At 42.0% G+C, this 27,485-nt stretch overlaps 1 protein-coding gene across 5 annotated transcripts in view; it reads right to left on the reverse strand.

Annotated features, from left to right (window-relative positions):
- sphkap (SPHK1 interactor, AKAP domain containing) overlaps nt 1-26,171 on the reverse strand; it is a 125,275-nt gene extending 99,104 nt beyond the window's left edge. For 3 of the 5 annotated variants that reach the window (XM_028961153.1, XM_028961151.1, XM_028961148.1), the window contains exons 1-2: nt 25,887-26,171; nt 5,854-5,995 (exon numbers count right to left, since the gene is read on the reverse strand). The gene's annotated coding sequence lies outside the window, so the exon portion shown is untranslated. The remainder of the gene's footprint in view (nt 1-5,853; nt 5,996-25,886) is intronic. The other 2 variants (XM_028961152.1, XM_028961149.1) reach the window with 2 other exon arrangements.
- Nucleotides 26,172-27,485: the final 1,314 nt, after the last annotated feature.

Raw genomic sequence — 27,485 nt, forward strand, 5'->3', positions numbered from 1 at the left:
AAACACACACACACCCTGGCACTTAGTAGGCCTTAAAAACACTACACATTCTATTTCCCAAACCCTATGAAATAATGTGATGCAGAAAATCCAGTGTGTTTTTCAGATTTCCAGACAGGAACTGCAGTCAGACATTTCTGTTCTGTGGTCTCCACCACAATGCAAAAATAGCACAGGTGACCAGACATGAGCAGGCGAGTGACGGTAAGGGCATGTGTTTGCACGTGCAGCTTTTTTTTTTAGATTAATTAACATTAATTTGAGTTGCACTAGCCTGTTTGTGGTCCTGCTGTGGCTAGAAATGGTGATGGGTGTAGAGAGTGCTTTGGTCATTCTGCTTCACCGTTCAGAGAGCGGCAGCTCAGACGGATGGATCTGGAATTTAGAAGAAGAAAGGTAACCCCCCTCCCCCCCGTTTCTCCCCTAAAAAACTCTGACTGTCATGGCTTAAAACGAGCGAAGCATTGCAGTTGCTCGGTGATGTACATAAAAAATAAGCACACAATGGGCTAAATTGGCATTTAAAGCTACATACACCAAAAATGTCCTGGTTAAATCTTATTGTGGGACTGGATCAAAGTGGCTGTAAATCTGCACCAAGACTGAATTTTGGAAAGAGACTTCAGATACAGTATTAGGGGACCAACAAGACCGATATAAAAGCAAAAAAAAAAAAAAACATTTTAAACCAGAAAAAACATTCCAAACCAGCACAAAGGCAATTGTGTTTTGATGCAAGGAAAAGATCAACCCATCACCAAAACTGCAACAAATTCTTTTAAAATGATGGGATTAAAATGATGGAATGGATGGAATAAGACAAAAGGTGAAGAAGACTACAGGAGGGATGATGCTGGCTAACAAAAAAGGGATCCTTGCATTCATTCACAGATTATCTCCCCCTCTCTCTGACAGACTGCCAGATTGACTCCTCTTTAATCAACTCCTCTTCATTTTATTTTTCACCTGTTCCTCAATCATTCATTCATTCTAAGTGGCACACATGACTGAAAATCATCAGAGGCTATTATTCCCCACGAGACAGAGAAAGAAAAGGGGGAGGTAGAGTGCACACCGCTTAAAGATGAGCAGAGGAGAAGTGAAAGTGTATGTGTATTTGTATGTGTATGTGTATGTTAGTGTTTACAGCATCATTGTCATTTTAATAAAATCACATAGAAAATACATAGCCAGGTAAATTTTAATTGTTTCTTACCATAATACTTGGAATTCAATATATAAACCAAAAATATAAACCAGTTTTGATTTCGTGCGAGGAAAAGTCAAAATCTGTTTTAAATTCTCAAGAGAGATCCAAAGAGCAAAGCACACAACATAACGTGTATGGATGGATGGATAGATGGATGGCTGTATGAATAAATAATATGAGATGAACATGATTATATGTGAGTGTGTCTTCAGTGGGTCAAGTGAGTGCAGTCACCTACACAAGAGGAATCACCCTATCACAGATGACATACAGATGGTTCATCTATGTGAACACCAAGGACACTGCATCGTCGGTAAAAACTGATGCCACCACTGTTTTAGTGTCCCTGCTGGCTGGCTACAGTTCCATTTTAGGCACAGCTCCTCCTCAAACTGTCCTTGTATCCATAGATTTTAAATCAGCCTGTTTTTCCCTCATTTCTGATGTCTGTCTAAAGTGTAAGAGAGTAATACTCTTTACAAAATACACACACACACACACACACACACACACACACACACACACATACAGTACTTCTCTGTGGCCACATGCTGTTCAAGCCATTTTTACTGGGCTCGTTCAGAGGTCTAGTACAAAGGGAGAATACGTGATGGATGATGGCTGCTGATGCTAAAGACAGCTGCGTCTCCAACCATTTCATTTAGCTCCAAACGGCTCAGTACACCGGAAAGCTGGCTGTGAACTGCAGTGATTCCCTCCACCAACAGCATTTTATATTATAATGTGTAACACAAAATTCTGATAAATAACAAAAATACAAAAAGTCTGAGTACAAAAGTATCTAGAGGTAAAACTACTTAAGCTCTGAGTAACTGTTTGATTGTAATATCTCATTTATTTTTTAGAAACAAAAAAATACAATTATTTTTACATTTACAGCATTTACCAGACACCCTTATCCAGAGCGACTTACAATCAGTATTTACAGGGACAGTCCCCCCCTGGAGCAACTCAGGGTTAAGTGTTTTGCTCAGGGACACAATGGTAGTAAGTGGAATTTGAACCTGGGTCTTCTGGTTCATAGGCGAGTGTGTTACCCACTAGGCTACTACCACCCTTTTAATACCACTGGACTCACAGAGGGACGATCCAGAAGTGGATGAGGCCAGGGTCGGTATCGACTATAAATATCCAGCGGCCATATTGATCGATGCAAGCTCATTGTTGTTTCTGCTCTGTTGTTGCAAGCCGTTTTCCCTGATTGACCAAGCCTCACATCGACAGCCTTGTTTTTGACTGTTCTTTCGGATTGTCCATGCCTGCTTCCCACCTTGAGGATGCCTGACCATCACCGCCTGACCATTCTTCAGCCTCCTTCTTCTCCTCATGCCCCATGGTAACCTTTGATTCTGATTATTCACCATGTGCTTCTCCTCCCACTGTGGAGTGAACTCCCTGAACGGTGTTACATCCTGGTGTTTTTTTAGGATGACTGGTGATTGCAAATTGAGCCCACCTATTCCTGCTGTGAACAGCCAGAATAAAAGGGGCCTCAGTTTTCTTTTTTGGGCCTTCGCTTGCCGTGACATCCACCCCGCCCGCCTGCCTAGCATTTCCAGATTACATCACTTCCGGTTCACCCTGCACTTCCAGTAGGAGGCGACGCTACTTGTTGTGACTGCCTGCTTGTCAGTGTTTTTTCTTTTTTTCCATTTTGTTTGTCGTTATTTGTCGTGATAAAACTACTTAAGCTCTGAGTAACTGTTTGATTGTAATATCTCATTTATTTTTTAGAAACAATGTATTCAAACCAAAAAAATACAATTATTTTTGCATTTACAGCATTTACCAGACACCCTTATCCAGAGCGACTTTCAATCAGTAGTTACAGGGACAGTCACTCCTGGGCCAGGACCTGACAATGTACTAATTCTGGTATTTCATAATAATAATAATAACTTATTAAAGTACCATTTGTCCTAATTAATGGACTAAATCTGATTGTACAAACTGCTAGTTACATGTGTAAGCGTTGATATTCTACATAAAACAGCTAAACAATAAATCTAATTTCTTCCTCTACAAAATGTATAGAGGTCTACTTCTCATATGGCACCATTTAACAAAATCTTTACAAACAAATGAAAATGGGGATTCTGTATTCATTCTGTAACCTTTGTTTTTAGCACTGGAGACAGTCACCTCTGACATTTTTCATTCCAAGTCTGTGCTGAATGATGAGTTTGTGCCGATATGCGCCACGGTTTGTGTGGTCATGTGACTGCATGGCTATGTCTGATTGGTGAAATGTGTTCTACTAGCAGTGTCGGTCTGGCATAAATAAAGCAAATAAATGTATCACATCCATGGGCTGACAGGGGAAGGAAGAGCAGAAATGGGACAGGGTTTAAAACATAGCGTGTTGAGTGACGCCCAATGTAGCAAAGTAAGAGTAAAGTTTCTTATTCACAATTGCACTCAAATAAAAGTAAAAGTATGCCATTGTAAACCTACTTATGAAGTGATTTTTTTTTCTTTACCTAAATAAATGTTACAGAGTAAATGTAACTTGCTATTACCTACCTCTGCTTATGTTTTACTATCAATTTGATTTAAAAAAAAAAAGTGTCCTGTCCTCATCTCCATAACACATAAACATTATTACCTGACCAACAAAACACACATAGCTCATCCAAGCAAAACACACTACAAAAGGAATGCAAACACACACACACACACACACACACACACACACACACACACACACGTACCATGTGCCTAGCACAGAAGGAGCGAGCAGGAAAGGCAGGGAGAAGCACAGCAGGAAGTGAGAGTAGAATACTGAGGGATGGCATGGCGGGGTTGGAGAGAGGGACTGTTCTCACAAGGTAATATGGGGAAATAAAAGAGCAATTTTCCCCCTGTCCTGTTGTGACAAGAGGTAATTTGGCAATTCCCTTACCCTCACAAAGACACACAGAGAAAAAAAAAGGTCAAAATGAAGAAGGTGAATAAAGGCCCAGGCAATAAGCTGCATGGAGAGGTGAGGATGGAAGAACACAACCACGGGTGACGATGGAATAAAATTGTGTTTGAATTCAACATTTCATTTTCACATATAAAACGTGTACAAAACATGCAGTGGACATTTTAATATGATTTCATCACCAGTAACGCATTACAGGCCACATATTTACGACCAATTGTAAGTCTGGTGATGCTCTATGATAAAAGGAGGCAAATGAAAGAGGTCTGAGAATGAGGAGAGGAGTGAAGAACAGCTGAAGAATTCACTTGTATGTAGGAAGCCTATCACAAATGTTTATTTACTTTACTTTACTTTACTTTACTTTACTTTATTTAGCAGACGCTTTTATCCAAAGCGACTTACAAGAGGAAGACACCAGCAATTCTCGTTCGATTTCTATAGAATATTGAGTTTACAAACTAAGAGCCCTGATAAGGCTCAGACTTGTCAGTGAAGAGCATGCTCAGAGATTGTTAGGTGCTAGACCTTTAAAACACCTAAAAACTGTATGGACGCCCCATAAAAACCGGGTTGGGTAATATCAAGTATTCAGCATGGGGGGTGAGTAACATTACCAGTAGGGGTGTTGAAATTGTAAAAAGAGGCATGGCACAATAGAGGCTAAAAGAATTAACAGTTTTTATTTTATTAACACCAGTAGATTTCTATTGCAGTTACATGTAACTATTGTATGTAAAAAAGGTACCAATGTTACAGAAAAACCCAAAATAAAAGAAGGAGAAAGGGATTAGAGGAAGAGAACAGCCATGTGCCAAGCTTCAGAGAGGTCGCCTGGTTCTGCTTACTAGCATTGTTTCCCTGAGCAAGACACTTAACCCTAAGCTGCTCCAGAGGGGGACTGTCCCTGTAAATACTGATTGTAAGTCATTCTGGATAAGGGCGTCTGATAAATGCTGTAAATGTAAAATGTAATGGTCCAGGAGAAAAACAGATATAGGGAAAGGCCCAGAAACTGGAGGGAAAACCCCCCAGTTCCCGATGGAAAGGAAAAAGAAGTGCCCAGTGTCACCAAGAGAAAATACCTTTTATACATTTGACTCCCAGGAAGTTGCAAAAACCAATCAGAATTTGTTGTTTCCACCCTGTCACGCCCTTGGCGTCTCCTGTTTGGGGGGTGTCGTGGCCCGACAAAGAGGGGGACCACAAATAAATGGCTGGCCTTTCACACCTTTTGACAAAGATATGGAGAACACGGAGGTGACGAACCTCTACGCAAGATAAAAGTGCAGAATGTGATGGACTTCCCATCTTACAAAATGAATCCCATAATTGATGCATCACCATGCAGAGGTTGATTATGTTGATTATTGATGCAATGCAGAACATAATCCATTATATCATAACAATGGTGATAAAAGCAAACCAGAGGCAGAGGTGGGCGGGTCGTTACACAAACACACATGTGCAAAGGTGAGAATGCATTTGTTAAATGGATCGTTAAATTTGGGTCGGCGCTTCTCAAGAGGATGCAGTGCCCCCTTAAACAGACATCCTGCCCCCTTAAAAAGACCTTTAAGAAATTGAGAAAGATAAATTAATAAATTAATAAATTACCCACAAACTGAATATGGACAAGATTTACTACAGTGGCAGAAAACACAGGAAAAGGCACAAATGAGATGACAGGTTTCACCTCTTGTTCTTTCCATCCCTCCATGCTCTATGCACAGCGATCTTACGCTCACCCTCTCCTCAGCTATGCATATGAGCAGGTTTCTCAGTATGCAGAAGAGCTGTAAATCTTGGGTTGGGTCGGATCAGGTTTGGACTCAAAACTGAAACGAGAGGAACTACAAATAAGTACATGTCCATATCAATGTGGAGTCCTGATCCATTAAATCTAACTGGTGTCAGCTGGGATGGATCAGGTGTAGGGGCACCTGCTGTGGCAGCCCCATGGCCCCGGGCTATCACACGGGCATAACTATCAGGCCCGATTACAGCTCTAGTGAGATAATTAACAACAAGAAAAAATACATTTTTATTTGTACAGTCAGTGGGGGACTAGCGAATTGTTCTTCTCCCAGTTTCAGTCTGTTAGAGATATATTTCTTTCCCGATCCCACAAGTACCACTGTGAACCTGTCTGCTGCATAGAGCAAAGACCCACCCCAGCATTCAATTCAACATTCATTTCTTTTCATATTCTGATATTATCACAATGATTTTAGTAAAACTTTTTTTTATGTAAAAATTTTTTTATGTAAATCTTGGACTACCCTATTTTACTTTTGTTAATATTAGCAATATTGAGAAGTGTAATTGTTGGGTTCAAATATATTTGTCGTGATCTTGTCTGGGTCCGGAGTTCGGACCTGAGTTTCATGTTAGTCTTGTGTAATGTTCCCTGATCGTGTTCACCTGTGTATAATTATATAATTGCATAAAGCTATCCTGTTCGTGTCTGTTCACTGTCAGGTCATTGTGTGGTTCCCCTGTCCTGTTTATTATGTATTAAACCCCTGTCCTGTGACATCATTTACATTTACGGCATTTGGCAGAAGCCCTTATCCAGAGCGACTTACAACGTGCTTTCAAGTTACCATCGATGAAGAGATCAATTCCGGTTCACTAGGACCCCAACTATGAATACAATCTTTTTATTCACTCTGTTGTAGTTTCTGTACATAAGTTCAACAACAAGAAAGTTACAATTTAATTTAAATATTCTTTAAAGAGGAAGGTCTTGAGCTGCCGTTTGAAAATACTCAGTGACTGAGCTGTTCTGACCTCGAGGGGAGGTTCATTCCACCACCGAGGAGCCAAGACGGAGAAGAGTCTAGATGAATGTTTTCCTTTTACCTTTAGCAATGGAGGGACCAGGCGAGCAGTACGTCATGCGTATGCGTCCTCCTTCCTCGCCATGTCCAGCCCAACGTGACAAAATGACCTGACCATATATGGACACAGCCGACTCCACACCTCTGAGATCCAGGGAGCTGTGGTTCATTAGAGTGGTAGTAGCCTAGTGGGTAACACACTCGCCTATGAACCAGAAGACCTGGGTTCGAATCCCACTTACTACCATTGTGTCCCTGAGCAAGACGCTTAACCCTAAATTGCTCCAGGGGGGGACTGTCCCTGTAACTACTGGTTGGTTGTAAGTCGCTCTGGATAAGGGCGTCTGGTAAATGCTGTAAATGTAAATGTAAATGGAAGGACGTCTGCCCCACAGTTCCATGTCATGTGGTGTCCAAGGTTCCACGTATGGACGTCCCCTGGCACCGCCGTCTCGTCCGGATTCCAGAGACGCACCTCCGGTAATCGCCAGTTCCCCGCCATGATCCATGACATGTTTTTATCATTACCCCAAGCGTGACAGATTCTGACAGGTACAAAAGCTACCGTGGGGTCGAGAGGATCTGTCACGCTGTCCATGTTCCCCCTGGCGATTCCGGAGGCGGGGAATATTGACGATTTCTTGCACAGTTCAGGTGCTCCCGGCGTTAACCGAGACGAGGAGAGCGGCGGACTTCCCTTCGGGGTGAGTCGGAGACTGATGGAGTGACAGGTGCTGTGGATGCCGGACAGGATGCCGGTTCCCCACAGATGAGCCGTGCTTTGGCCCGAGCCTGAAGCCACCAGTGCAGGACAGCCGCCACTTGTCCTTATGGACTTCACCCCCCCCCTTTCATGGACTGTTTTGTGGGGCACTCCTGGAGGTCGTGCCTTTGAGGGGGGGGGTAATGTCGTGGTCCGGTCCGGCAGGGGTGTCTTCGGGTCCGGAGTTCGGACCGGAGTTTCATGTTTGTCTTGTGTAATGTTGCCTGATCATGTTCACCTGTTATTTATATAATTGTATAAAACTATCCTGTTCTTGTCTGTTCGCCATCAGGTCCAGCCAAATGTGGTGATGGTCCCTTGTAGTGTGCATACTGTATTAAACCACTGTCCTGTGACGTTGTGCGTATGCGTCCTCAGTCCTCGCCATGTCCAGCTTAACGTGACAATGCTTGATATTAGTCATCCAAAAGTGTCATGTTGTAGTTGTTAAAATCTGATGAGGAATAATGAAACTTATTTTTTGCTTTTTTATTTTTTACTTTTAGTTCTGAGGAACTTCCACCTTATTGTGGTAATGGGATGTGCCTGCGTCGATGACCCTAAGAGCAAAATGAGCAAAAGCTCAGCCTTCAGGTGGGGCACACAAGTTGCACAGGTCTTAGGGTAGACCCCTGAAAAGTACTATTCAGTTAAATTACATTATCCAGGACACCCCACCCCCACCTCACCCATTTCACACCCCTTGACATTTCTGTCTGCCCCTTTATAGAACTGGCCTGTCTGGACGTGTTTATCCATGTTGCTAACGAAAAATTACAATCCGATGAAGCTACTCTCTTCGTCTCATTCTTCATTAAATCTAGTGCCAAAGAATGTGGAAGTTGATATCAGCACAACCACAGTAACTATAACTAATTGCTTTGTTAAAGTAGCTGCCCAACATTGTTTGAGACTGTGCTTGCCTGATCTAGGTGTGAGTAACTCGTCTCACTGATATATTTGAAAACATAATGTCAAATCTAGATGGTTTTGGGATGCATAATAATGTATAAAAAATGGAACACAAAAAAATGGAATGAAGAAGAATCTTGACTGGGTGTGTGGTATTTTCATATGAACAGGATTACAGGAATTAGGATGTGTGAGTATGGTCAGTCATACACATTGAAAAAAGACAACGTAATGTGAATAACATAACCCGTTTTTTTACATTATGTCAATGCTAAAATATGAGGTGTGACAGAATAATTACATATTTTTAAGTTTAGCCGGTGTTTACTTTTTAGAACGTATTAAGAAAAATATCTGGGTAAGTAGTTGGTTCTTTCTCTCCAGCTTACAGCAGAACCTGTTGTTTTTGTGATTGTCTGGGGAGGCATACAGTTAGATGATTTTTGTTTTATTATTAAATTTGTCCAAATCTTTTTGTTAAAGGATTTCGACTTTTTATTATAAATTATGCATTTATTGTACAAAAAATGGTTTCTACCCGGAATCCGTTTCTCCTGGACTACAACAAGGGCATATGAAGGACATGCCTTCAGTTCCCAACAGTTTACCTCATGCCCTCCACTCTCCTTCTCTCCCTCTTCAGCGATGTGCATGCACCCATGAGAAAAGATAAGTGGACTTAATTGCTGTTAAATCTCTGTTGTATTTTGCAGATTGTAATTTATGCATATGAAATGTGTGTGTGTGTGTGTGTGTGTGTGTGTCTGATCATACTTGTTTTGTGTATCCTAGAGCTTACTGAAATGATCTTTAAATTTAGTGTGTGTGTCTGTGTGAATATGTGTGTGTGCATGAGAGAGAGACTGTGAACTTTGTTATGACCTACAGAGCCTTATCGCTATGCTGCTGCGGTGACAGTGCAGTGGTCCCCATCATGACAGTAATTTATCAGACTGTGGAATGGACACTTGATTTATAACACGATTCACAACTTGAGCCTTTCTAATCAAAAGTAATTGATCGCTCACTCTCTCATCTCTCTTGCTCTCTCTCTCACTCACACACACACTCTCATCTATCTATCTTCAAAGAGAAAAAAAAAAACAGCTGTGTGGCACACCAGGCGGTAAAAAGACAGAGAGCGAGACAGGTTTTTGGTAGGGGGCATTTGAAAGGAAGTTTTCATATTTGGGAAGATGGTGTAAGATTGGGCATCGCAGGACCATGCTTTTGTTTTGCATACCGGCCATCTACAAGAAGAAATGTGACATTCCTGTGCCAATTGTTGTACATGAAGATTCAACACCTCTGTTTTACATGCCTTTTGTCGGACGGCCTTTTGTCTGCCTCCCCCGAGCCAAACGTGTGAGGTGTCGGCCGTCAGGACCGCCCACTCTCTTTGTCTTCCCCAGATGGGAGGCACCGGGGGGCGTGACATCAGAAACAACATGTTCTGATTGGTCTGTGACAACTTCCTGTATGCCAGTGACAACTTCCTGTAGGCCAGGGGTATAAAGGTCTGTTTACATGTGGGGAAGGGGTTTTACTCTTTCTTTTCCAGCTGTCTTTCAGTCGAAACCGGATTTTCCGGTTTTCGAGCCTGCTCTATCATCTCATTTTTTCTCATGGCTCTGCCTCTTTCTCTCTCTCTCTCCCCCTTTACTCTTTCTTCTCATTTTTGTTTTCTCTGTAACCTTGGTACCTTTTTACATACAATATTCACATGTAACTGCAATAATAATTTACTGGTGTTAATAAATTAGAAACTGTTCATTTTTTAATCTCTATTGTGCCATGCCTCTTTCTGCCAGGTAACATCAAGTTGGAGTGGTTGAATACAGTGCTTTTGTGTGGAGGGAGAGAGAGTTTTTTTACACTCTGCTCTCTCACCCCACCACACAGTCTTTTTACAATGGAAAACAACATAATACATGTTTACATAGTAAAACCACACATTATCTTGGCTGATGTTTTGGTCACTTTTGAATGATGGCGGTGCTTCAACCCACAACCCACACAAGTGGCTCAGGTAGTGCTGCCATCCAGGATGGCACATCAATGCGAGCTGTGGCAAGAAGGTTTGCTGTGTCTATCAGTGTAGTGTCCAGAGCACTACCAGGAGACAGGCCAGAACATCAGAAGATGTGGAGGAGGCCATAGGAGGGCAACAACCCTGCAGGAGGAACGCTACCTCCGCCTTTGTGTAAAATGACCTCCAGCAGGCTACAAATGTGCGTGCGTCTGCTGAACCGATCAGAAACAGACTCCATGAGGGTTGTTCGAGGGGCCGACATCCACAGGTGGGGGTTGTGCTTACAGCCCAACACTGGGCAGCACGTTTGCCATTTTGCAGAGAACTCCAAGATTGGCAAAGTCGCCACTGATGAAAGCAGAGTCTGGATATGTCATGGAGAACGTTCTGCTGCCTGCAACATCCTTCAGCACGTGGGTTAGTAATGGTCTGGGGTTGCATTTCTTTGGGGGGGCCACACAACCCTCCATGTGCTCGCCAGAGGTAGCCTGACTGTGATTAGGAACAGAGGTGAGATCTTCAGACCCCTTGAGAGATCATTTTCTGGTGGGTTGGTCCAGGGTTCCTCCTAATGCAAGAGAATCCTAGTGAGTCAGAAATTCCTGCAAGATGAAGACATTGATGCTATGGACTGCCCGCATGTCTCGCTCCATCCACCAACGCCACATTGCACCACAGACTGTCCAGGAGTTGACGGATGCTTTAGTCCAGATCTAGGAGGAGATCCGCAGGAGACCATCCACCAACTCATTAGAAGTATGTCCAGGCATTGTAGGGACGTCATACAGGCACGTGGAGGCCACACGGACTACTTAATTAATATATTGATTATTATGTTTCATCTGACAACAAGTTATTTAACCCAAACTGATGCATTCAGTAGCTTCTCATTTCTTTAACAACCCTGAGTTGCTCCAGGGAGACGGTCCCTGTCACTACTTATTGTAAGGCCATATGATAAATGCTGTTAATGTAAGAGATTAATCTACTGAATGACCAGGTTATTCCATCATTGACATGACAGGATATTCTAAGATGACAATGCTAGGATTCACCATGCTCAAATTGTGAACATGATGGAATAATTTTCATACATGGTTTTGCCACCACAGACCATAAAACCCATTGAGAATCCAGAGAGAGCAGAGAAGGACAGAGTCCATTTAATGGCTCTCAGAAATTGCCAGCCAAATCCCAAAGATCCAGCCCCTGCCTCACAAATATTTATTTAGACACTGTGCATATATTAGCTGATATTTAATTTAGATGTTTAATGTCTGTCCTTCTATTAAATATTCTGTTGAATTATTGCTATGGGAAACCACAAGGGGGCAATGTAAAATGTATTGACCTTGTAATCACCTTTTCATTACATTAAATATTAGTAAGGCTTCACAAATGAGTTATTTATTACCTATTTATTACTGACAAGTGCATCTGTATATATCCTCTATAATCAATAATAAATATTTATTGATGGATGAACAATTGATGCTGAGCCTTATTAATATTATTAGGATTTATAACTTTAGCGTAGAAACAAAGTGCTTATATACCTGTTTTTCTTGCCACCTTAATATCATTGGAATAAGGGATGCGATGCAAGCAGAACAGGGGGAGAGAGAACTTTGAAAGAAAAAAGATCACAAATGAACTGGGAGATGTGAAATGTGAAGACGTCTTGCTCACCTCATAGTATAAATACAACTGTTCCCAGCGCCTGTGTTCAGTCTGTGATGTGACACGAGTGTAGGAACGAGTTGTTATTTCTGTCTGAAATGTGAAGGGTACAATGTGTACAGAATTTAAAGCTTCGGAAAAATGTAACAGTGATTGGTGGTGGTGTAGTTACAGGATTTTGGAATTATTTGTGCATGTTACATGTGAAAAGTGCTCACAGACGTCACTTCAGGGAACAGAAAAGGCTATTCCAGTGTAGGGTACTACCTTCCAGGTTCACCTGAGGGCGCGGAACACACAGGGTACCGGGGAGAAGAGGGCGAGTGCAGGCAGCATGTGTGCAGCAGCCACAGGAACGTTCCAGAAGTAACTTCAATAAACCCTTTTTCTCTCTTTGTGTTTTGTAGAGCCTCCCTGCATTATTTTCTTTAAATATGCTGCATCAGGGTGGGTGGTCATGCCACACCCTGTGTACATAACAGTGGCCTACGCTGACGCCATGCCAGCTTTGGCTATATGCAGAATACCTTGATACCTCTCAAAACAAGGGTGTGTTGGTTGGGGGGTACAAGTCAGGAGGTGTTTACACTTTCCGAATGTCTGAAAGAATCCGGGAATAAACCAGTAAGGATGTTCTGGAACAGCCCAGGACCCGCCAAGGCCCAAGCCTGCAATGAACTTGAATCCCAAGTCACTGCCTACAGTCAAGCAACTGAGAGGTTGCCATCCAAGAAAAACTGGCACCTTCAAGCTGAGAATGTGCAGTTGCCCACATACGTAAGTCAAAACTGTTCACAAGGAAGTTCTATGGACACAAAGGGTTCAAACCTGAGAGCACTGTACCTACTCTCAAACAAAGTGATGTGCATGGTACATTACACATGATGATATTGGAGGACTACCTTCTAATTCTTCAATATTACGTCAGATCAAAATAAATTAAAGCAACTCTCAATTCTGGTCAAGAGACAAGGTACAACATCCAGTGAGAATTATGCCAATTTGCTTCCATAAGCATCTGTCTTAGGTGGGACACTCACCCATTGCATTCCATAACCATTTAGTCCTGGTTAGGGTTGCAACTGCCGGAGGTGTGAGATCATGTTGCTGACCGCCCTGCTAAGGGACATGCAATAAAATCTTGATGTTGGTGTGTGTTTGATTTTGACCCTGTGTAGATTTTTAACAATTTCAAAAAAGGATTCATGATGCTGTATAATCTTTTCTGAACTGAAAGCCCAAAATTCATTCATGCCCATGATGAATGCATGTAAACTTCTGAACGTTTCTGTGTGTGTATATTACTGTGTGTGTGTGCAGCAGACAAAGCATCACCATATGAGGTGAGGAACAGGAAAAGCCAGGGGAAAATGCGAGATTAAAAATCCTATTTCACTCCTTCTACCAAGACAGAACAGAGGTACGAGTCCATGAGTGGTGAAATAAGAGAGGGACGGGGTGATGGGACTCTGGACAAACTGGTCCATTTATCACATTATCAGAGCAAAGAAAAGCTGTCCCATCTCTCATATGTCCATCTGGGCTGTTGCCCTCTCCTCTCTCCCCAATCTCTGTAACCGAATACAGCCACGCTAAGCCTCTTATACAAGTCAATCAATGGGACATTTTAAAATGGAAAAAAATGAATCTCGTAAATGTGATTTCGCTTTTAAAAAAAACGAAGCACATCGGGAAAGTAGCAGTGATCTGTTATCAACGTTAACTCCTTCACTTTGTTACCCATCTGTCTGTGTCTGTCTGCTATCTCTATTTGTCTCCTTCTCTCTCGTTTGCAGCTAATGGAAAGAGGCTCACTGGGGAAGCTCTAGGTCTAAAATGGAGAGAAGGAAGTCAAGAGGATGAGTGGTGCGAGGGACGTAGACGAGTGTGAGCGGGACGTCCACGGCTGATAAGACTGTTTTAGCTTGAGTACAGCTTCGCTTAGCATCAGCGTGTCCAATGTCTCTCTACCCCTCATTATATCTGTCCATCTTCAGCATCCTGTGCGAAACTCTCTCCATCCGTGCAAATCCTGCCTTTGTCATTTTCTGTCTCTCCCTTTCCCCGTTCACACGAGCGATAAAAACGGGTCTCATCCTTCTGCTGAGATAGGCGGCTTTGCCAAACCTCCAAATGACCCATTTTCTCTGAAATTAAACATCTCATGAATACACGGCATGGAAAACAATGGTGTCCGGAAATAGCCTGCAGTGGGCGCAAACTGCCACTTTGTTTTTTTCGTCCTATCAAAGGGAATTGTTGACATGAGAGAAAGTTTCTCCGATTGGGCGATGACTGCGAGAAGGGTAATTGTTCCAGCTCCGTGAGTGTGCCGGGTAATTATCCCTGTCCCTGACTCCGTCGCTTCCCACCAACCTGACACTCCATCTCCACGATAACCAGAAAGAGACTGGCCTCTTCTGCCACACTGCCATTTATCCCTGGCCTTTAAGCAGTTTTCATTTTACTCATTTGTTCAGTTACGTCGTTCAGAAACCAACTGCTGAAAAAAAGGGATTAAAAATACACACACAGATTTAATTTAGCCGAGAATGGCGAGCTGTAGTGCAGCGGGATTGAATTAGAGGGAATCAATGGGGAATGTTGGTCTAAAGAGAGCAGAGAAAAGGCAACAGTAACTCTACACTATAAATTCACTCTCTTCAGTCCTTCAGGACCTTAATCTTTCATTCAACTCTTTCTCTCGCTCGGAACACAAGTGCTAACCCTTTATTGGTCTTCGTGTCATTTGGACCTCACCTGAGCACGTCCCATTCATATTCTGCTACTTCCCTGACATGTAAACCCATTTAATTAGTGGCATGACACAGTGTCAAGTGTCCAGGGTGTTGTCTTAGACAGTGAAAGCATCGCTTTCAGAAGGAAAAGAAGGTAACACTGCTAATGTGGTCACCATTTACATGAGGCCAGTCATGCAGTGGCACTTTATAACCAACTTAATGGCTTGGATTGCTTTATAGTGTACAGTTACAGCCTCACTTTCATGTTTTTTTATTTTTATATATTTTACATATCACCCGAACCACCAGAGATGCAGGTGACAGTGGGTTTCTAGGTGCCAACACCAAGCCCTGTAAACGAGGAGGGTTGCGTCAGGAAGGGCATCCAGCATGAAACTTCTTGCCGTGTGAATTGTGTTGACAGATATCTACTATGACGTCCCTGACGGGAGAGGCCAAAGGGACAAGAAGAATTCTATATTAATATAGTGTTCTGCAACTGGAAGCTGGGACAACAAGTAACAAGCCGGTCTCAACAAGGCCAGAAAGAGATCCAATTTTTACAGTCCCTACGTGTATTCATACTGGTCCCGGTAATTATACTACACAGACAAGCACCATGTTTATTCATTAGAGCACTCTTTTTTCACCCCAGTGAACGTCAAGTGTCATCCGACTGCACAGTTCATTCCATCACACACACACACACACACACACACACACACACACACACACACACACACACACACACCCTGAGAAGTGATGGATTGTTACTTGATGGAGCTTCATCACCTTTCAACTCTGCTCAGTCCCAACATACAAAGAATGAATAAATCAGCATTTGTTGCCTAGATACAGGACATATGGAGAGAGGGAAGGGTGGTGTCAGAGGTGTCCACTGACAGTCAGCTCAGAGACCCGAGCCTGAGGATTTGCCTTTAAACAACTGATTTTGAGTTTCCACAAAAAAAACATAAATGTGCCACTATGTGTTGCTGCTCCCTCTGTGCTACATAAAATTGAGGCTACATAAAAAATATATACAATTTCTAAAAACCCAGGCGCAAAGTGTCCAAACAGAAAACAAAGTTTTATTAACTGTCAACAGAAACAGGGACATAGCCTCAGTGTTTGGGAGTAACAGAATACATGTACCGGAGTTACGTATTTAGAATACAAAATATGAGTAACTGTATTTCGTTACACCGCGTGCACAAAAGCCACCTGCCCGTTCCAGAGCAAGCACAAGTGTGCGTAATAGTGCGCATAACACTGTGCGTAATAGTGCCAAACGTTTCCGCAAAATGTTCAGTTTTCTCCAAGTACAGTATGAGTGCAAGGAATAATTAATTCATGCATTTTTATAATAATTTTTATAATAAATATCTTGGTATTGTTCACTGATAAGGCTTGTAACCTCATTCTTTTGTGAACTGTTTTTTTGCTAGCATTAGAAAAGCAGCACCTCATGGCAATTGTTAGCCAATTATTGCATTTTTTGGGGGGGATTTAAGCTTTTCAACCAAACACAGTGTCAGTGCAACCAGCACTGACACCTTAGATGGTTCTTGTTGCATGTGTTTGTTAAATGGCCATAAAGTAATGTTGCTGGGTTGCATTAAAACATATATATTCTTGTGTTTAAAATTATATCTGGTTGCAAGGTTTAAAGTGTATTTTGTCATTGTCACATCAAGTTTAAAATATCTGATTTGTATTGAAGGATCTTTAGTATTTTGAAATTATTTGTGGAAGAATAATATTGACAGTAAATGCCAAAAAAAAGTAGTTTTAATTTTTCAGAATTGTTTTATATATTTTGTCCTAATCAGGATGAGGGGAATTGAAAATGCAGATTTTTTTTCCTTGTGCTACTTTTTATTTTAACTAAGTGATGGAATATGTTGATGACCATAACAGTAAATTCTTTTCAATGGCATATTTTATGTTTGTCTAATACTCTTCCACTTTTCAGCTTTATAAATAAAGAAATGGTTAAGGAATCTGTGATTGCTACATTCATGTAGTTGTAAAAATCATTACAATATGTTAAGTAATCCAAAGAATTCAGAATACGTTACTCACATTGAGTAACTTAACGGAATACATTATGAACTACATTTTGGGGCATGTATTCTGTAATCTGTAGTGGAATACATTTTAAAAGTAACCTTCCCAACACTGCATAGCCCCCAAAATGATTTTTATGGGAAAAGCTTTCCCAGAGACTCAAGGACAATGGGCTCAGGAAATGGCCACCATTTGAGGTGGGTTCTTATGCAAGGCATTCCAGGTGCAGGTGATGAATTATTGAAGTATTGAATGACTGGATCCAAGTTCAGAAGACAGGGAAGGATGAACGGGGCAGGCATGCTGAGGGCGTGACACAACAATGGGTATAATCTATAATCTGAAAACAGCCTTAAATGTCATCATAATAAAAGGTACAAAACTGTCCAAAACCTGAGAGACACGAGAAGATTAAAATTTCAATAGTCCCACTTGCATGTGAGCTTCATGAGGGTTTTGAATTTGAATTAAAAATGAGAGGATGAGAGAGGGAGCAACAGAATCCTGCTGTTAATCCGCTCTTTCATTAATGCTCTGTATGATTATATTAGTCCAAGCCTTCCTCTTACCCAACACCCCAACCCCAACATGGTGCAGAGCCTCATAATTACAACCTCGCAGCTCAGAACATCCAAGGGAGGCAGAGCAAGAGCAAAATAACTGATAGCAGTGAGTGAATGAGAAAGTGGGAATCTCTCTCGCTCTCATACACACAATTTAGTTTTTCTACAGATTCATGTGGACCTTAATATTCTAGGTAAGGATATTTACAAGAATCTTTCTTATTGACGAACAGCATAGTCAGCCCACTTGAAATTGTATCTATCCTCTCTTTGTTCTGTTGAGTGAATTCAATGATCTCTCTCTCTCTCTCTCTCTCTCTGTCTCTGTCTTCCCACTCTCCCTCCCTCACACCAACATTAGGAGTGTTCCAGACGCTTGTGTAGATTTTCAATCTGCTGTTTGAGCACAGGTCTGTACAATTCCTCAGATCAAATATTATATACAAGGTTAAGGTAAGGTAACAGGTACCTGCATAATTACAAAGTTAAGAATTCCTCCCCACAACAAGACAACCCCTGGACAATCTTCCAATCACTCCTTCTGTCACATCACACAGCCTGGTCCATTGAGTGACCATGGACAATTCCCTCTCCTACTCATCCGACATTTCCATTCTCTAGTCATTTATTTACATTTACAGCATTTATCAGACCCCCTAATCCAGAGCGACTTACAGTCAGTAGATACAGGGACAACTTATGGTTAAGTGTCTTGCTCAGGGACGCAATGGTTGTAAGTGGGATTTGAACCTGGTTCTTCTGGTTCATAGGCGAGTCTGTTACCCACTACTACCACCCTCTTGTCAATTCCTTCTTTATAAAATTAGAAGAATTCAGCCATTTTCATGTCCAATCTCTGGTCATCTCCAAACTGGACTCACTCCTTTCTGGTCTTGTTGCACGACCACCCCACCCCGCTGCTACATTCCAATAGCTGCCTGCATTAGGTTCAAAATATCAGTGCTGGCCTACAAAGCCAAGGAAGCGTCAGCAACCTCATACCTCAGATCTGTGATCACTCCTCGGTCTGCACCTCGATCCCTCCGATACTCCTGCACTGCTCCACTCGTACCACCATCTATCGAGGTACCAGGAAAGTTTTCATCTTGAGTCTTTTCTGTCTTGGCTCCTAGAAACGTCTACTAGAGTCACTAAAGATCTTAAAATGGCAGCTAAAAACTTCCTTTTTAAGAAATCCTTATATTTTATTTTGGTTGGGTACTGAGTTATTAAGCCAGCTGTATCTACTAGTCTGAACCTAGTGAACCAAATGAGGAATTTCAATGATGAACATTTTTATGAATTTATGTAAGGCTAAACCAGGCAGAACTGAAACATGGTTTTGTGGATTAGCCTGGTATACAGACTTCTATATCATCTGCTGGAGGGGAGGAGTTCAAAAAGATTGTGTCCAGAATGTGAGGGGTCAAAGATGATTTTTGCTGCCTGTTTCCTGGATCTTTAAGTGATCTGGTTGTGGATGAAGTTCTGCAGTCCTTACTGTTCTTACAGGGTTTTCATGTCCTGTTTGCTGGCTGCTCCAAACCAACATTGATGGAGGAGCACAGGTCAAATTTGATGAATGCACTGTAGAATTCTGTGGAAGATCACACTACCCCGGACAAAGGATGACAACTCCTGCATGAATAGAACAGTTTACAGTTCAGGAATAATGTTTCCAGGTTTTCCCTGCAGTATCTGTTTGAATCCATCACATCCGTACACCAGCTTTCGTTAATACAAAAACAGATTCCTCCGCCTTCTTCATGCTGATTAATACAATGCAATCCTCACAAAAGCATAAAAACAAACCTCTTACATAGCTTCTGCTATGTTTCAAGATTTTGGCCATGTAAATTTGATTTAGACTCTTAGGTCCAGATTGGTCATTTTTGTCATTAACAATTATTGATGTAAAAGGACAAAGCCATTTAGAGTAACACATGTCTGATAGACAAGTCACATTTTTATGCAGCCCTAAGGTGCTCTTTTTGGTCAAATGCATTATTGAAATGAGCTGGCTGAGTGATTTACTAGCAACTAGCCAATTAACATAGACGCACAGAAATGTCCAATCTGAACATTCTTCTGAAACAAATGGAAACATTTTATGCTATGTGCACTACTCTGATTTTGTTCAACCGATGTTTGCATATATATGTTGTCACGTCCATGCGGGCATGACGCGGCGGGTGAACGGAGAGGATGACGAGGAACGAAGAATGAAGGACGCTTTCACCTGACATCACGGAACAGGGGTTTAATGGTGAATCACAGGACAGGGGAGACATCCGAGATATAGACACTGGTGAACACGGAACATAACTTCAAAGACCTGACAGCAAACAGAAACGAACAGGGCAGCTTTATACAATTAATACAGGTGAAAACGATTAGGGAACATTACACATGACAACAATTAAACTCCGGAGTAACCCCCATTTCGGACCGGATCGTGACAGAATCCCCCCTCCTATGGCACGACGCCTGGCGGGCCAGACGATGCAGTCTATGAAGGAGGGAGGAAAGTCCAAAACACAGTCTTAAATGGTCCGAGTGGACAGGAGGAATCGAACGGAATCGATTCGAGTGAACCAGGATAGAAAAGATGAGCAGAGATGAATGATTAATGAATGAATGAATGAATGGTCCGGTATTCCGGTCAGTGTGGTACCGGCACCTCGTCCGCCGTCCGCATGCGTCCGCCGCTCCCTGTCAGTCTCCGGCTCGCCCCGCTGAATGGCCGCTCCTCACCTTCAACGCCGCCAGACACGGGACTGAGAGGCAGGGGTCGGGACCCTGCTGAATGAAGCCATGGAAGGCCAGGGACAAGGAAGCTGGCGGCGTCCTCCCGGCGAGTCGCGGCTCCTCCGATCTCAGCGGGGCTGCGTCAGGTGGCGTCCAAATGTGGGTCAGGTCTTTCTGTCACGTCCATGCGGGCATGACGCGGCGGGTGAACGGAGAGGAGGACGAAGAGTGACGAGAAACGAAGAATGAAGGACGCTTTCACCTGACATCACGGAACAGGGGTTTTAATGGTGAATCACAGGACAGGGGAGACATCCAAGACGTAGACACTGGTGAACACGGAACATAACTTCAAAGACCTGACAGCAGACAGAAACGAACAGGGCAGCTTTATACAATTAATACAGGTGAAAACGATTAGGGAACATTACACAGGGCAACAATTAAACTCCGGTCCGGATCCCGGACCGGAGTAACCCCAATTTCGGACCGGATCGTGACATATGTATACACCAGGTCATTATAACTGCGTCGTGTCTTGTGATGTTTTTTGTTTGTTTGTTTGCAATTGCATCCTCTTGTATCCCGTCCCTGTTAACTCCATTAATAATGCATCATATTTCATCAGATGTAAGTGAGATTATAGTAATAGATGTATAAACATTGTAATGTTACTAAGCTACTGACCACTGAAGAATTTTGTATGATTTTACAAATGTACAAGTTCGTACTCAGCATTTAGCTCCGGTTTCATCCGTAACCCTTTATGGTCTTAGACTGTTAATTCTCTGTCCCTTGATCTTCCTGAAATAATGGTTTTCATAAAAGGTCAAGCTCTGATAAACAATGTGTTCACTAGATGTGCTGCTCCAGCACAGTAGACAACAAAGTTTAATAACTTGGTGTGTGTGGGTGTGTGTGTGTGTGGTGCATAATGAAGAGTGACCAGACATTGTAACATCTTGTATGAACAACTTTATTCATCACAATAAGCTCTGCTTAAGTGAAAAACCACCTAGCCTTATCTTTTACTCGATTCACCTGAACCTCATATTTTGTCCCAAGAACCTCACACCATTTTAATCTCTAGAAAAGTAAAACAACGCTTCAGAAAATGAACCAATAATTTAAAAGACCTGCTGTCAAAGTGTAGCATTGATCAGCGTTACAAACACCTCTCATAAAAGTGAAATTATTTCAGATATACCTAAAAAGTTACCAGCAATTGTGTTGAATAGCCAGCTCTGTTGCGTCTGTAGTAACCACAGACAAATCATTTGTAGATTCAGGAATATATTGTCTGGTGTCCTCTAGCCCTGTTAAAATCGAATGGCTTGAGATTTACAGTATGCAGCCTGCAGCACCACCAAGTTTGCTGTTCAAGATTTGAACTTTAATTAGGCACAATGTGCCCTATGTATGATGCAACAGAATATATGCAGTTTTACTCCGCACATTATGGATGAATTCTTCCAATTGGGAGAAAGAACTTCAAGCCCGTTCAGATAATAAATTTGCATGCTGCTCATGCCTGATTTCAACAAGTTACAACAGCTACCAGGGGTGGTGGTAAGGCAACTGCTAGTCTGGGTCTTCGGCGGACTACAAATCACTTCACTAATCTGTCATGCCACGTCACTAAGGAGTGAAGACACAAGTGCACATTAAACACGATAAAAAGTCTCAATGGCCAGCAGAACATAAGCAGAAAAAGGCAGCACACAGCATAACAATACACATACATATACGCATGGAGGCATATGCAAATGATGCTGGACATGAAAACGTGTCACCTGATACTCCAGGAGCATCGCAGCATTACATAACTTAACACAATGGAAGAAAAAAATGAATGAAACAAAACAAAAATCTATATTTTATATTTGCCCTCTTCACCTGTTGGTGATGTTGGGGAAATCTGGGTTCGACCTTATTTCAGTCAGACATGCACCGAGAAAATTCTCCACTGCTGCTAATACACACAAACACACAGAGCAAAGCTGAATGTTAATATTTAAATTGAAGCACTTGCCTACAAGGCAGCCTGTGAAGATTAATAAGGCTCTTGGGAAGTGCTCTGGCTGGGATTGAGAGTGGCAGAGAGGGGTTATTAGGTTCATCTGAAAACATCACGTCTGTGATTCAGTGAGAGGACAGAATTGTAGAAAAGATAATTTCACAAGAGCTGCAGGCAAGACGAGGTTCAATCAAGGCGAGAGAGAGAGAAAGTATATGTGCGAGTCTGTGTGTGTGTGTGTGTGTGTGTGTGTGTGTTTGTGAAGTTGTCCAGCTGTGAGATTTTGTATGTTTCACATATGCTCATTGCATACAGTCAAAATCTGGAACTGCAAGAGTGCACAGAAACCCGTTTGAGTTAAAGATTCAGGCCACTTTCAACTCGGTTGCTACTCATGATTAAACCTATAAAAAGGCACTGAGAGCAGCAGGAATGCAAGTGTTATGTAGGTACAAGTGAGAGTACACAGTGGTGACCTGGCGGGTAAGGAAGCAGACCCATTATAGGAAGGTTGCAGGTTCAAGTCAGGAACTGCCAGCGTGCCACTGAGGTCCCCTTGATCAATGTTCCGTCCCTGCTCTGCTCCCCATGGCTGCCCACTGCTCACCAAGGGTTAAATGCAGAGGACACATGAGAATCACTTTACTTTCAAATGGAACTCATGGAGTTCTAATTGCAACTTGCAATAAAATGTATTGTACCTCACAATCATGGACTCATACACAAGCAACGTTGTACTAGAACATAATTTCAACACAGCCAAAACATATTTACATCATCCTCTATAACAAAATAGCAATTCTGTAAGACCTCTGAATCATTTATACAACATGTAGTAACCCACCCCAGGCCCATGACAATACAAGACAAAAGGACTAATGGAGACTCATGTTACATTTGCCAAAACCCAGCTTTCTACTAAGAGAACATCATGCATGCAGGCAATCATGGCTGTGGTAGAGCTTTGCATTTCAGGGCCTGCACAACTTGCCAGAAGTACTAAAAGAGACTGGCAGAAGTGTCTCTTACAAACATAATCACATTTTCAACCTGAACACTATTTGGATATAGTGGTGTAAGATGGGAGATTCCAGGTCCATGACTTTTCGTGTGTTAATGAAGACCCCCCACTTTATCTCCAAGCTGTGACCTTCCCCTCACAGTTCACCAGGGTGCCAAAAGGCCAACAAATGGCCAAAGGTGCAGAGATTGGAAAGTCTTTTGGGGGGTGGATGACCTCTGTGTTCCTGTATCAGGGGTTCTGTTTGGACAAGGCAGAAACATCAATGGACAAGTTGGTCTGTGGCAACCGAATTGGGAGCCACATGTCCAGTATAAAGGAAGTTCTCATCAAGGCTAAGCTTCCTCTTTTTTGCCCTGCTTCTCTGAGGTCCAGGCTCCATCTCTGGAGTTTGGCTCCTTGCTCTTTCTCCATCTCTTTTTCCATTTTGCTAATTAGAGGTTTTCTGTATTTTACATACGTGTCATGGACTGACTCCGGAGGGGGCACTGTGGCTTTGTTGTGTCTTGTTCATTGTTAATCTGATTGTATGCAGATGTTGTGAGTGTTTAAATGTCGCCTCTTGTATCGCCTCCCTGTCGGGTCTTTAATCTGTGTGTCTTGTTCTGATGTGTGTACCTGTTTTATGTGAAGTCGGAGGAATGTGTCCATCCTTGCACCATGTCACCGTGACAATACAATAGTTAAATGGAACTGCAATAGTAATCTTCCTGTGTTATTAAATTAGAAACTTATTTCCTGTAACTTCTATTGTGCCACGCCTCTTTATGTGCAGGTAACATCATTTCAACTAAATTACTACTAATCAATGGAGTCAGATGAATGGATGGTCAATGGAATCTCTTAATGTTCACCTTCACCACTGAGCTGGATTCTGTTTTTGTGGCGACAGCCAGGCTTGCCAGAACCTGATACAGGTTCTTTTCCTTCATCAAATCAAATCATCAAATGAAGAATATGTATTGTTTTCTTTTTAATCATGCTACATTGGAGATCATAAGCAAGATTTATGAATAATAATGTGCTATATCTGTAAAAGAACATATGCATGTGTGTGTGTGTAAAAATAAGAGTATGTAATAATAATAATAGTAATAATAATAATAACATCTTTGTACAGGACCTTTCAATGAACAAAAGGTCATTTTATATGAATCAGCTTAGAGCCCTAAGGCCTCAGTTGCCTGTTGGAAATGTCCAGAGACAATACATTGTAGATGTCCAGAGAGCAGGGGCATTAGGACTGAATACAGTCTTGGAACACCCTCAGATTACCCCCAAAATCAAGTCAGAGAGCAAAGAAAAGTCCTGAATATTTTAATCATCCCCTTAGCGTCCCATTCCATGCCTTTATTCCATATGGATAGTGCTTCAGCATAATGTTACCGTCATAACCTTGGCCTGACTGCTTCGTTCATCCTCTCCTGTTTTCTCACTCGGTTCCAAAGATCTCATCACCTGCCTGCCATGATCATCCCGGCAGTGCCATGCAGGACTCACTGCTGACCAGTCTCTCGTCTCGCCCTGCTGATGTGTCCAAACCTGATGTTGCTGACTCCTCTAAAGCCCACCGCCTTCTATTACAACTTTTCCACGGTCTCAATTTTTTAAACCCTATGCACCACGTTTCATTGAGAATTTATGACTTTAATATGATATAATAAAACTATTGAGCTATGTGTTTTTTAATTGTTGGTGTAATTAGGCCACATTTAACCTTCCAGTTTAGGTAATCAGCATTACGATGCACCATAATTCTGAACACACAGACAATGACAAATTTCTGACAAAAATCATGTGAAATGTTGTTATTTCCCCAAACTTAATAATGTGAAGTGAATAATTACACATGAAGAGTAAATAATATATCACACATGTTAAGATGCTACCTCATAATAATAACAATGCCATCCCAATGCATACTGCTTTAAGATTTTGCCTTCATTTCATTCACATTCTAAATTTGACCAAATAAAATCCAATATTTAAAAAAATGATAACAAAAAGCACAAACCCAGACAATATAACAAACCACACGGCCATACACAGATCCATCCCAGCAGTTAACACAGCTGGCACAGTGCGGCTGAGTCAGGCTGCATCAAACAGACCAAAGCAGGCAACACACACACACATACGCTCATCTACTCTGGAGCACCGCGATCAGTTGTGTTGTAAAAACACACGCGTGCACCGTATCACACACAGCTTGCAAATACACAAGCAACCTATTACCTCACATGAACAGGTCATAACTAACCAAACAAATTTATATATATTCACAGATTAACGTGCCTGGCACGCGCCACACACACAAGCAGCAGAAGGGGTGAACTTACCAACAGTAGTGCTTCTGGGTCCACAAGGTTTTCTCTCTGTTACCTCCCTGCTCCGTCTCTGCTGTTGTTCTTTAGCGTCTTACCGCTGGTTCTGGTTTGTGTGCATGTGTGTGTGCATGTGTGTGTTAATCTTGCCCTGCAATGCTCTTTGTCTCTAGTTCAACTGCGACGAAATTGTCTTTTTTTCATGTTGTTTTTTTGTAGTGGATGTGTGTATATGAGTTTACTCAAATATAACTTTGTTCACAACACTGAGTGTGTGTGTGTGTATGCGGGCGTTTGTTGTTGAATCACCCACACCCCCAACCCTCATGAGACAACATGGGTGCTAAGCAGCAGGGAGTCCACAGAGAATCACACACATTTGTCGTTGTATCTTAACGGTGTGATCTTAAGTGTGTGACATGCAGTGTCTATTATAAATGTGCTATTGCTTCTACACAACACGGAGTTCACATATCATAAAGGTAGATATACAATTTATTATAATTTTATTTACACACACACACACACACACACGCATCATCAATCTTTCAATCATTCATACATTCTGCTCTCTCTCTCTTTCTTTCTCTTTAACTGTATAAGTGGATTAAGATGGTGGGGTAAAGCTCCCTGGTTCAGGCTCTTAGCCCTAATCGCCCTTTACACAACATCCACCAAGGGCAGGCCGGGCAGGTATCAAACACACACGGACACTGACTGAAGAGTCAACACACGCCTCAGATGAAATTTACTTAGATGGGTGTCATTTTGCCGGTTAAACCCTGAACCCGGTTAAAGAAACAACTGAAGATAACATTTTGGGTCAGACAAATTACAGACAAATTTAACACATACACATGCATACACATTTAACAAACAAATACAAAATGTATAAATACATTATAATTTTTCTTAGTCTAGCACCCAACACTCTCCGAGCATGTTCTTCAATGACAAGTCTAAGCCTTATCAGGGCTCTTAGTTTGTATACTTGATATTCTATAGAAATCGAACGAGAATTGCTGGTGTCTTCCCATTGTAAGTCGCTTTGGATAAAAGCGTCTGCCAAATAAAGTAAAGTAAAGTAAAGTAAAGGGTCAGAATAACATGGCAACCTGCTCACATTATCTCAGCTTCACAGCAGCTGGGGTAGCTGAGCATCTGGCAATGCCCAAGAGCACAAACATCTCACATATCATTGATGGTTAGTGGCACATGAGCTCTTTTATATTCTTTTTTTTATACCCTTGTCAAAAAAACATAATTATTCTACAACAAGTATACAGTATGGGGCATTAAGGAAAGTTGATCAGCATGGAAAATCCACACAGTACCTGCAGATTTCACTTAAGAAACAGAAATATTTCCACGCTGACTGGTGACTCAAAATCCAGCAGCACCTTCAACACGCCACAATCCCCCCCCGCCCGCCACCCCACGTATGCGACCTTTCGTCCATTCGTCCAGCTCATGCTGATTCTAACAAAAAACACTTTCTGCCTTCTGTTTGGTTTTCTACTCTGTTCCTCCTCTCAGCCAGACATTGAAAAATGCCCTGCTGACATTGAGATTTCTACTGTTGTGTCATATGCACATAAAATAACAGTTTTTGAG

This window comes from Denticeps clupeoides, chromosome 19 (genome assembly GCF_900700375.1).
Source record: "Denticeps clupeoides chromosome 19, fDenClu1.1, whole genome shotgun sequence".
NCBI classification, from domain to species: domain Eukaryota; kingdom Metazoa; phylum Chordata; class Actinopteri; order Clupeiformes; family Denticipitidae; genus Denticeps; species Denticeps clupeoides.